Below are 12,799 nucleotides of genomic sequence, written 5' to 3' on the forward strand. Positions count from 1 at the left end.
GACCGGGGTGGGCTCGGCCCGGTCCAACCCAGGCGCGGTCGCAGCCCCGGCACGACCTGGCCCTGCCCGGGTGCGGGCTGGGCTCCGGCACGGTCCGGCACAACCCAGCGCCGGTGTGGGACCGGCCGGGCTCCGGCTCGGCGCGGGTGCGGGCTCGTGCGGGACCAGCCGCAGCTTGGGGGCCAGGTTGCCCTGGACTTGGCTCCGGACTAGCCCGCAGCAGGCCCAACACCGGCACCGCACCGGGGGTCGGGGGGTCACACGTGGGCGGCCGGTGACTGTCCCTGCCGCGGGGTGGGGTGACCGTTGCCCCGCAGAAAGCGCGGTCCAGCAGGCCGGGCCGTGGCGGGCAGCCCGGCGCAGGAAGCAGCAGCGTCCGGCCGGCCACGGGTCAGCAGCTTGGTACCGGCTGGGACTGAGCAGCCACGGGCCACCGCACCATGGGGACACCGGTGACGTGGGCCGGTGGGATGGCAGCCGGCCGGGGGGGACACGGTCGGGATGCACCGGCCTTGTTGCCCCCGTGTCACCGGGCCAGAGTCCGGCCCGTGTCCCCATGTGCCCCGTGTCCCCGGCCACGTGCGGTGCCGGGCGTGCGGAGAGGGAGGGCTGGGGGGGTCAGGGTACAAAGGCCTGAGGTCCCCTCGCCCCCCTCAGCCCCCTGAGGCTGACCCCGTGCCCTCACCCTGTCTCCATCCTGCTCTCCTGTCATCCCTGGGTGGTCCCATGTGTCCCAGAGAGGTGAGGCTGTGGGGTAACAGGCAAGAGCCACTGGATGGAGCTGGGAAGAACCATGTCCCGGGGCTGTGTCCCCCTGCACCCCAAAAGACGGGAATAGATCCAGGTGTGCCTGCAGCCCTGCGGGCGCAGCACCAGAACAAGGGGTACAGCACTGAGAATGAGGGGGGCAGCACTGGGAATGTCGGGTGCAGCGCCAAGCACTGCAGGGTGCAGGGCCGAGGATGTGCTGGGGAGTGAGTGGGTGTGGGGGCCTCCCCAGAGGGATGCAATGTGGGGACCCACCAGGAGCTCTGGAGCACTTGGGGGAGCTGGATCTAAATTAGCTTTGAACGGTCACGGGGACTGGCAGAGATTCCTGATGACTGGAAGAAAGCAAAATTTCACTCCTATCTTTGAGAAGGACAAGAATGATGACCTGGAAACCATTTCCTAGTGCGTGACAAAGAAGCTGGTGAGGAGCGGTCAGCACAGACTGCCAAAGAGGAAACTGTGCTTCACCAGCCTGATGGCCCTCTGCAGTGAAATGACTGGCTTGGTGGAAGGGCAACAGGTGTTCACCTCCACCTCAGTAAGTCTCTTGACACTGTCAGACAAAACATCCTCATAGAGAGACCGGAGAAGTCTGGTCAGGTATAAGTAGACAGTGAGGAGGACTGAAAACTGGCTGAATGGCTGGGCCGGACTGTGGTGATCAGTGGGACAAAGTCCAGCTGGAGACCAGTGACCTACCCCAGGGGTGGATGCTGGGGCCAGTCCCAATTAAAAACCCAGGAATTTCCACCCGAACAGAATAAAACACACTTTTGGGTGGTCAAACACTAGAACAGGTTGCCCGGAGATGTGGAGTCTCCATCCATGGTGATATTCAAAAGTGTCTTCCTACTGCTCCTTTGCTCCCGTGGAGGTTTCATTCTCTCAGCAGTGTCCTGCTCCACCATGGGTGCTCCATGGGCTGCAGTCCATCAGAGGTGTTCCACCTCTAGCATGGAACATCTTCTGCCAACAGAGCCCCCTCCTACACATCTCCTCTGCCTTCTCCTCACAAACCTCCTCATGCATGCCCTAAGTCTCTCCCTCTGCTTCTCCTTTTTGTGTCTTGGGTCTTTTGCTCAGCATCTCCTGCCCCAAATGGCCACTGCTGTTCCTCCCATGGTTTTGAGCAGAGGTGCCATGTGCTCTGGCTCATCATACAGTTGTGGCTCCCAGCTTGGCTCATGGTTGTCCTCAAATGGGAAGTCCATTCTTGACAGTAATTGCCATCTCCAGCTCCACGTGGGAGGAAACAAATGCCCCCACATCTTCAGCCTTCCACCAGAGCAGGCTTTAGCGGTGAGCTTATTCAGAAGAGAGGAGGTGTGGTGGCTTGGTGGAGGATCTGCCTGGACACCAGGAGGTACAGGGTCTAGAAGCAGGGAAGGGACATCCCCATCTCCCAAGGAAACTGGGGGTGTTGGGGAGCAACAGCAACTGGAAACACGTGCAGGATTTGCGCTGATATTGGCAGAGGTCTGGTGAGCAAGTCTTTGGGAACAGTACCATGAGATGAGGGCAAGGACATCACTTCCAGGATGGCATCTCCAAACCCCAGTGACCCCAAGACTTTCATTGACTAGCGTCACATGTGGAAATGCTGTTGTTTCTGGTGAAACAAGAAAGCTCATTTATGCATCAATGTCCTTGTCTGTAGCTGTATCTACAGGCTGTGGGCCATGAGAGGTGGGACAGCTGTGTCCTGGGACTTGGGGCTGCAGTGGGAGATGTGGGGTTCTCATCTGAAGGGCAGGAGCCTTCTGCTGAGATCCACCAACCTGGGTTGGGTGACAGCCCCACAGCCACCACCGCTCACTGCACTGTCTGTCCTGTGGAGTGTTTCACGCAGGGACATGGGGTTGCTGTGATGGAGATGTCAACTACAAGGGGAGAGGGGCTACCACAGAGCCCAAGCGCGGCTCAGCAGCACCACTGGGGTACCAGAGAAGGTCAATACCCTCAGGACCAGCCAGTGCTGGGTGGGGAAACCTTGGACCTGCAGCAGCTCCCTCCCTGGGGCGTGGGGACTGTGAACCATAAGGCACTGGGGCAGAGGGATCTGCTGGAAACAACCTGGCAACTGCTCAACTCCGTGCCTATTTCACCTACAGAACCACAAGCTCTGTCCCCCCAGCCCAGTAACACCAGTAGGTCTGTAAACTCTGCACTGGATGCACTGGATGCACTGGCAGCGTGGGGTTCTGTGGGGCACCAAGCCTTCCCCCAGACTCCTCCTGGGCATAGGGCATTCCCACCCAGCAGCAGGCTCTGGGGAGAGGCGCTGTGTCCATCCCAGAGCAGCAGAGGTGCCCTCCATGGGGTGGCACAGCAGGAGGAGGACGATGGGGATCTCAGTGCCGCTGTGTGTCGGTGCTCCCAGCCCCAGTGCTGGCTTTGATCTGGACATTCCTGAAGGTGCCCCAATGGTCAATGGCACTGCTGGGCACTGCAACACTCGCTGCCCACCCTGGACCCCCAAGTGTCACCAGCACCCCTTGGACCTGGGATCCTACCCCCATGCTCCCAGAGCCTTCCATTCCTACTCTGCCCTGGCAGACCCTGCCTTGCCCACCAGGGCAAGCTCACCACCCTTCAGCCCTGGGCACATCGGATCCCCCGGTGCCCACCTGCATTGGGTTTACATCACAAGGTTTTCATAGCAGGGGGAGAAGATGCCAGAGAAGATGCCATAAGCATCCCCTATGTCCAACAGAGCCCATTCCAGCCAGCTCCAAAATGGACCCACTTGCTGTCCAAGTGACGGTGGTAGCACCTCTGTGATGCTGTATTTGAGAAGGGCTAAAAACTGCTGCACGACAGCAGCTGGAGGAGAGGAATAAGAGAATGAGAGAGACACAGCTCTGCAGACACCATGGTCAGTGCGGACGGAGGGGAGAAGGTGCTCCGAGTGCCGGAGCTGAGATTCCCCTGCAGCCCCTGGTGAAGACCATGGTGGGGCAGGTTGTCAAACCACAGCCCATGGAGTTCCACAGTGGAGCAGAAATGGAGAGCAAAGTTGAATTTGGGGAAAAGGGAGAGGTGGGGGGAAGGCAATTCTAGATTTTTTCTTATTTTGCATTCCTCTGCTCTGCTTAACTGGCATTAAATTAAATTCATTCCCTAAGTTGAGTCTGATTTGCCCATGATGGTAATTGGTAAGCAATCTCCCTGTCCTTATCACCTATGAGTTTTTCATTGTATCTTCTCACCCTGCCTTGTTGAGGAGGGGATTGGTTGAGCAGCTTGGTGGACACCTGGTGTCCAGCCATGGTCAGCCCACCCTACCACCCTGTTTGCTCACCCCTCTCCCCCCCCCCTTCCCCTCTGCAACCTCCTGGACCCTCTCCATTCTCTTCTGCAAGCACTCGTCTCCCTGCCCCCACTCCCGCGCAGCTCGCAGCTCCCTGCATCACCTCTCCCTGCTGCCCTCCCTGTCTGCTCTGACCCTCCATTCACCCTTTGGTCGTGCTCACACCCCCTTCATTCTCCACTTTGGAGCACTCACAACTCTTTCCTTCCCCTCTTGGGATGCTCAAAGTCCCTTCCTTCCCTCCATGCCTGCTGACATCTCCTCCCCTGAACCTGGATACTCTGCTTGCCACCACGGCAGATCCCTTCCCCTCCTGGATGGGATGGCTCAGGTCTCCTCCCTTCTCTTCCTGCAGCCTCACACCTCCCCTGCTTCCACCACCGTGGGCTCACCTCTCCGCCGGGTGTCTCCCTGACCCCTTCAGAGAGCCCTGTGCCCCCCAGGTGTCCACCACTGGAGGAGCCCCCAACATCAGAAGGACACGGAGCTGTTGGAGCGGGGACAGAGGAGGCCACGGAGATGCTGGGAGGGCTGGAGCCCCTCTGCTGGGAGGGGGGGCTGAGAGAGTTGGGGGGGTTCAACCTGGAGAAGAGAAGGCTCCGGGGAGACCTTTGAGCCCTTTCCAGTCCCTAAAGGGGCTCCAGGAAAGCTGGGGAGGGACTCTTGATGAAGGAAGGAAGCGATGGGATGAGGGGAGAGGGTTTGACACTGAAAGAGGGGAGATTGAGATGAGATCTGGGGAAGAACTTTGGTGTGAGGGTGGTGAGAGCCTGGCCCAGGTTGCCCAGAGAAGCTGTGGCTGCCCCATCCCTGGAGGGGTTCAAGGGCAAGTTGGAGGGGGCTTGGAGCAACCTGGCTTGGTGGGAGGTGACCCTGCCCTGGGCAGGGAGTGGGACTGTGTGGTCTTTAAAGTTCCTTCCAACCCAAACCGTTCCGTAATTCTGTGATTTCCCTTTCTGGGTGTGTCCTTCCCCATCCTGCACCTGCTCGAGTCCCCTGTGGGGCAAGAATGGGGTGAGCTGCCTGTGCAGGGCTATCCCGAGGAGGGCTGCTGTGCCCCTGGGCCACCGTCCACCACCCCCTAGATCCACACCCTCCCACCCGAGTCCCTGCATATCACAGGCTGGTGGTCCCAGCTGGGAGCTGGCCCCAGGAGGTTTATTTGGTATTTCCAAGGGGGCTGAGGGCAGCAAGAGCAGGAGCTTCTGCACTGGCACTGCCAACCTTGGGGCTTCCCTACCTTGGGGCTTCCCTAGGTCCCCTCAAGTGTCACTTGTCTGCAGTCATGCAGGTCTATGTGTTTTTGTGCCGATCTCATATGCTTCCTGATGCCCTTGGAGCACAAGCTTCCCTGCAAGCCTAATGGGCAACCTTGAAGATGTCTATGTGCACATGGAGAGGAGGGCAAGGTCCTGCTAACCAGGGTCCCGTTCCTGGAGGAGGAACCACCAGCCCTAAGGGTAAGGTGTCTGCCTGTGGCTGCTCTAGGGTGGAAGGGCAGAACCAGACTCCACATTCCTACTCCACCTTTCCTGGTGGGCTTTATGTCTCTCCAGCTTTGCCAGAACCTCTCTTGCCTATGGTGACAAGATGTTACAACAGCAGGGAAAAATTCCCTCTTGACCCTGGCTGAGCTGCAGCCCAGGAACCAGGAGAGTCACTTCAACAGCCCTGTAAGGTGTCATTCGGGTGTCCCTGAGACGCTGCGGAAGAAGGCAGGGAACAGCTGTTTGCAAAGCAGGAACAAGGAAGACAGAGCAGAAGTGACAACCCAGGCAGTGCCACCGAAGATTCCAGGAGCCCTCTAGTGATGGTACAGCCATTTTCACAACATTCAGCCCCAAGGTCTTTTTCCCAACCAAGACAAAATTTGAGACTCCATCCCTTGCCTACTGAAGCCAGTGGACATTTTCATTTCCTCTTTTTACCTTTTTTATGCCAGTGTGCTTGGGAGACAATCCTAATGATTCAGATTTAAAAGAAAACAAACCCAGAAAACCTCCCAGACTTCCAAATCCATGTTCTAGTCATAAACAAAAGTTATTGGTCATGCTAATAGAAGTACAGTAAATTAGAAGATCACTGGGAGCTCCCCAGTACAGTGTGACTGCCACAAGCTCCAGCCACTGGACCTGAAGAGCCAGAGTCAAACTCAGGTCAAGCGCTGCAGCCGACAGCTATCTACGTTGCAGGGGGCAATTGATCTATGCCCTTGACACAGCCCATTGCTTCTTCTGTCCTTTGGCTTTCCTTGTCAGCTCCTTCCTGATGGTGACATGGGCAGACCAGCGTGAGAGACAAGTGCAGTGCAGAAAAGAATGGAGCCGTTCGCAAGACTGAAAGGATGAGCCCCCAGAAGTGATTGAATGAGCAGGTCTGAAGGGCTCCTTCAAGACACCATGTCCAGAGCGCTGTTTTTCTACATCTGACACCATCACTATGTCAGTCTGTTTCACATACTGCTTCTGCTTTCTGATGGTCTTTTCTCATCCAATAAACAGGAATTCAAGCAAAAATACCCAGGAGCTGGTTGAAAGGAAAGCCATGGGTTTCCACCACGTGCATCTCTGGTGGTGTGGCTGGAACAGGTTGTCCAGAGAGACTGTAGAGTCTCCATCCTTGGAGGTATTCAAAAGTCCTGGGCAAACAGCTCCGGGTGGCTCTGCTTGAGCAGAGGGGTTGGACTTGCCCAGCTGTGGCTGTCTCCTCTGCGTCTGGGACAGTGCTGAGCCCCCTGACTTGTTCTGCCCTTGCATGTCAGAGTCAGGAGGATTTGGATGGGGTGTCAGAGTACCTGCCACAGCAGTTGGTGCTGAACAGATTTTCCTCCTGTTCCTCCTGGTCCCCAGCAGCCTGGGAAGCCCCCTGCCTCGGAGTAGGGTCTCCTTGGCAGTATCCTGAGGTGCCCTCAGAGGACTCAGGAGCTGGCTTCTCTTGGTCTGTCATCATCAGCATAGCAGATCTATCACCAAAAGCCCAGACGTGGTGCCTTGGAGGAGAGAAATGCTGTTCCTCTGTCTGGCTGAAAGAGTTGCCAGTACCTGGGATCCAGGGCAACCACACTGGCTGGCCAGGCCTGCTGTTCTGCTCACTCCGCCCTTGATTGCTTCTCCTTCTCTTCCAGCAAGACTGCCTGCAGATTTTGTCCTCTTGCTGCGTGCATGGGAAGCGTACCTCCTGCAAGGAGCATAGACACACACGCAGAGAGGGTTATTATCAGGAATTGGGGGGCTTCTGTGCCTTGTCCTGAGCCATCATGGCTGCAGCATCCTGCCCCTACTGCTGTAATGGCATTTCTCCACTGTTCACTACACACAGTGGTGACACGGGGGAAGATCACGTACCTGTACCGCTCTCTGATGGCACGTGCAAGCAAGGATTTCAGGTTTCCGTCCGCCTTGACGAGTTCTTTTGCTCTTGCTCTCTTACACAGAGCTCCCCACAGTCACCGGTACCACATCGGAGACACAGAGCGGGCAGAGTTTGGACCCCACCAGAGATACCGGCATCTCCTTGGTGGGCACAGGCTGTTGAGTTGGGCACCTGCCTCTGCGGCAGAAGGGGGTCATGCAGCAGAACTGCATCGCTGGCTCCTTGCCTTCTCCTAGAAGGGAAAGAGGCGCTCGGGGTGCTCAGGACTGGGGCCTCTTTACATCATCTGAAAGGACTCTGCAGAGCCCCCAGCTCAATGACTCAAAGGACTGTCTGCTGGTCACCTTGCTGGGCTTGGGGCTGCGGGGGGGCTTTGCTGCTGGGGCACAGTGCGAAAGAAGGAGATGGGGATGTAAGAAGAAAAGTGGAAAGCAGCAGGTTCACCACCCAATACCATCTTCATGCTCTTCTGCAGAAAGCACAAAGAAGTGGCAGATACTTCAAAATACTGAACAGCGCTGGCCCTCAGATTGATTCCTGAGGAACGTTGCTGGTGACTGGTCACTAGCCAAATGCAGCCCCATTCACTACAGCCCCTGGAGCCCTGCCATCTAGCCTGATCTCCACCCCGCGCAGCATGTGGGGGTCTGCTCATCCCACAGCTGGACAACGAGTCCAGAAGGATGCTCTTCTCCAGAAAGAGAGGTAGAACTCCCCCTGGGACATGAGCCTCCAGGCCAGCTGCAGGTCGGGGATGGAGCAGTGACAAACCAACAGACTTGCCTGTAAAGCATCGCTCACGTCACAGATGCTCCTGGCACAGCAGTGGGAACACAGGCAGGAGTTGGTGACCTTTGCAGCCAACAGTTTGGCCTTTGCAGCCAACAGCTTGCTTGCTACAGCCACGAGGGGAGAGCTGTGGCCCCACCTCCCCCAGTGCTGCCAACACTTCCCTGGCAGTTTGCACAGCTCAGCCTCTGGGACACGGGCACCCCCGTGGGGACACCCTGGGCAGCAGCATCCCCCCAGCAGCAATATCCCCCGCAGCCCCTGTGCCCACAGGCCATTCAGGACCCAGCAGGTGACACCACACTGCCCAAGGAGATGCTACTGGATTGCGCTCTGGTCCCCGAGGCCACAAACACACTCCTGAGCCTAGAGCAGTTCCCCCCATCAGGAGGTGAAGTGATGAAGAGGGGAAGCCTGGAAAAGCCAGGGAAGGAGCAGAAGAGGAGCTGGACAACCCCACCCAGCAGCGCAGGGCTCTGGCAGCCAGCACTGTGAGGGAAGGGTGGGATTAGACCCACAGCAAGGATGAGATGGGGAAGGAGGGAGGGCAGGGGAAGCGGATGAGGTGTGTGTGAGGTATGTGTGGTGTATTTAGGGGACTGGTGTTAGAATAGCTTTGAGGAGTCCTTTTCATTAAAAGGTGTTTTTCTAGAACCATTCCACGCTGGGGTCGGGGGGAGTGCAGGGGGCTGGTCCTGGAGGTGGTGAACTGGCTGTTCCACTTGTCCCCTACATCCCCGTCTCCTTCTTTTGCACTGTGCCCCAGCAGCAAAGCCCCCCGCAGCTCCCAGCCCAGCAAGGTGACCAGCAGTGCCTGATGGCCACCTCTGTCACTAGATGCCAAGGGAAGGTGGAGCCCTATCTTCCAGCTTTTGTCTGCTTCTGTCCAGGTTTGAGATTAAGCCATCCCCTTGAAGAACAGCCAAAGGCTCTTCTCCCACAGAGGGATCCAGGAAGACAGAAGGTAAAGACTGTCTGACTCCCAAGCTGAGACTGAGCAGGTCTCCCCCTCCTCTTGCCTTGGCAGTCACAAATTGCTCTTCTGAAGACATGTCTTCTTTCACAGTTGCAGGGAACGATGTCTCCACCATTGAAAGAGGCATCTTGACAGGGGCCAAGGAGGCAAAAGGGGGGAACAAGGCAGCGTGAAGAGGCCTGTCTACAGGTGGTGCTCTTGGGGAAGTGGATGAGGGAAATGGGATGTTCTTGTTCTCGTGGGAGCAAGAGAATTCTGTTGGGCATGTTGTGGTTGGCCTGCAGGTGCGCAGCAGGGTTTGGTGAGACACTGCAGTCAGCTTCATGCCTTTTTGGCTTCTTTCCAAGGGAAGAGTTTCACCAGCTGTTACCCAGACTAAGAGCAGAGTTCCAGTCTGAACAGGGGGGAGACTTGGGAGAAGACACGGCTGAGGAGCAGGAGAAAGAAGGTAAAGTAACGGATAAATCCTGACACAGGCTTGCAGGCTTCCTTATTGCCGGGGGGTGGATGCTACACAGTGCATGCCCACTGCTCCCAGTCGCAGTAGATCTGCTGAAGGACACCTCTCCACTCCATCCTAATCTATCTTGCCAAGCGCTCGTTCATTTGAGCCCCGTCAGAGAGGACCTAAGGTCTCCTGGGAAATGTGACTGCAAGACCATTGGGATTGCTGCTGCAGACAGTTTCCCAACAGGACTGAGCAGCTCTGTGTGTGCTCCTTGTTTCAGCTGCCACAAAGATGCTACTGTTCTGAGGAGGTTTCTTGTGACCCACTTGCAGGGAGTCCTCCTGAGAAGAGCCTCCTTCAGCAAAGGAAGCTTTCCAGTCGGATGTTACCTGGGCTGGAAACAGAAGGTGGTCAGGGTCAGCAAGCCTTGGCAGTCAGGCCCACAGAAAGGTGAGCAACTTGGAGAAACACACCAGAGCAGGGCTATGCTTTTGTCCCTTTGGAAGCGAGATATCTGTGGCCTTTATCAGCTCTGGAAGGCTCTTTGGATGGGTCCTCAGGGACCCATATTTTCTTGCTGGAGGACAAGCATGCAGTGGGGTCTGGTGAGACTCTCTTGTCGGCTTCTTGGTTCCAGGACTTTAGGATCTTCTTACTCCCTTTAGATGGAAGTGAACCCATCCCTGGTTTTGGGAGGCACAATAGTCTTCTGGGAAAAGGAGATGGAGGTTTTCCTGCAGGAGATAACTTTTCTTCTTACATCCCCATCTCCTTCTTTCGCACTGTGCCCCAGCAGCAAAGCCCCCCCGCAGCCCCAAGCCCAGCAAGGTGACCAGCAGACAGTCCTTTGAGTCATTGAGCTGGGGGCTCTGCAGAGTCCTTTCAGATGATGTAAAGAGGCCCCAGTCCTGAGCACCCCGAGCGCCTCTTTCCCTTCTAGGAGAAGGCAAGGAGCCAGCGATGCAGTTCTGCTGCATGACCCCCTTCTGCCGCAGAGGCAGGTGCCCAACTCAACAGCCTGTGCCCACCAAGGAGATGCCGGTATCTCTGGTGGGGTCCAAACTCTGCCCGCTCTGTGTCTCCGATGTGGTACCGGTGACTGTGGGGAGCTCTGTGCAAGAGAGCAAGAGCAAAAGGACTCGTAAAGGCGGACGGAAACCTGAAATCATTGCTTGCACGTGCCGTCAGAGAGCGGTACAGGTACGTGATCTTCCCCCGTGTCACCACCGTGTCACCATGGTGTTGTATTGAACAGCCAAAGGAGGTGACGGAGATGGAGATGTGGCAGAGAAAAGACTGAGGACGATTCATACCGGGCTGTGGTGCAGCCAGAGCTAGACACAGCTCAGTGCTGCTTACAGCAGGACTGAAGGCCTCAGCCCAGGAGTCCATGAAAGCTCCTGAGCCTGTGTGGGGCTGGGGGGTGGCTCCAGGCAAGGCTGGCTGGGGCCACCAAGGCCTGTGGGCCCTGATGGGGAGGATGAACCACCTCTTCATGGTGCAGGTGATGTGAGACAGACCCTTCCAGCCCCATGTGTCTCCACAGGGATTCAGAAGCCTCTCCAAGGCTCCACACATGTCCCTGGGCATGTCCACAAAGACGAGTCCCTTACCACTGCCAGTGATGGGGAGGGGACAGCCATCGGTAGGAGGTGACGTATGTATCTCCTACAGTCTGGCCCTGCTGCACCACGATGCTCACTCTAGCTGTAGCATCTCCCAGAGACAACTCTGCACGTGGAGTCCAGAGGGGCAGGTGCTGCATCTGCAACTTGTCCGAGCATCCCCTTCCACCTGGATGAGAGAGAATCTGAAAGACCAGGCTGCTGACAAGGCAGGCCCTTTCTCCAAAGAAGCTTCTGCTCATGGGACCCCGCATTCTCCCCACTGTTTGCCTCCCAACTTTCAATAAACTCACCCAAAGCACATCTTTTCTGGATGAACTCTTTGCACCTCCTGTTTGGAGGTTTCTGTAGAATCATAGAATCATAAAATGGTTAGAGTTGGAAGGGACCTTAAAGATCATCGAGTTCCAACCCCCCTGCCATGGGCAGGGACACCTCCCACTAGAGCAGGTTGCTCAAAGTCCCATCCACCCTGGCCTTAAACACTTCCAGGGATGGGGCATCCACAACTTCCCTGGGCAACCTGTTCCAGTGCTTCACCACCCTCACAGGAAAGAATTTCTTTCTGGTATCTAATCTAAATCTCCCTTCTTCTAATTTAAAACCATTACCTCTTGTCCTGTCACTACACCTACTGACAAAGAGTCCCTCTCCGGCTCTCCTGTAGGCTCCCTTCAGATATTGGAAGGCTGCTCTAAGGTCTCCCTGGAGCCTTCTCTTCTCCAGGCTGAACAACCCCAGCTCTCTCAGCCTGTCCTCATAGGAGAGGTGCTTCATCCCTCTGAGCATCTTTGTGCCCCTCTGCTGGACCCGTTCCAACAGGTCCATGTCCTTCCTGTGCTGAGACTCCAAAGCTGGACACAGAGCTCCAGGTGGGGTCTCACCAGAGCACAGGGACAAAATCACCTCCCGTGACCTGCTGGCCACACTTCTCTTGATGCAGTCCAGGATGGGGTTGGCTTTCTGGGCTGCCAGCGCACATTGCCGGCTCATGTTGAGCTTCTCATCCACCAACACCCCCAAGTCCTTCTCCTAAGGGGTGCTCTCCAGCCATTCTCCGACCTGGATTTGTGCCTGGGATTGCCACGTCCCAGGTGCAGGACCCTGCACTTGACTTGGTTGAACTTCATGTGGTTTGCATGAGCCCACCTCTCCAGCCTGTCCAGGGCCCTCTGGATGGCATCCCTTCCCTCCAGCGTGTTAACCATGCCACCGAGCTTGGTGTCGTCAGCAGACTTGCTGAGGGTTCTCTCTATCCCACTGTCCATGGCTCCGAGGAAGATGTTGAACAGCACTGGCCCCAGTACTGACCCCTGAGGAATACTACCTGTCACTGGCCGTCAATTGGACATTGAACCATTGACCACAACCCTGAGTGCAGAAATACAGTTGTTTCTCAGGTCACTGTATGAACTTTCTTTCACACCAGACACGCGGGTGGAGGCCACTCCAGAACAGACACAGGCCTCCTTCCCCACATACCCAAGCCACGGGATGCCAGTGGCTGG

The sequence above is a fragment of the Calidris pugnax genome, unplaced genomic scaffold (assembly GCF_001431845.1).
Source record: "Calidris pugnax isolate Ruff unplaced genomic scaffold, ASM143184v1 scaffold244, whole genome shotgun sequence".
Classification (NCBI taxonomy): Eukaryota; Metazoa; Chordata; class Aves; order Charadriiformes; family Scolopacidae; genus Calidris; species Calidris pugnax.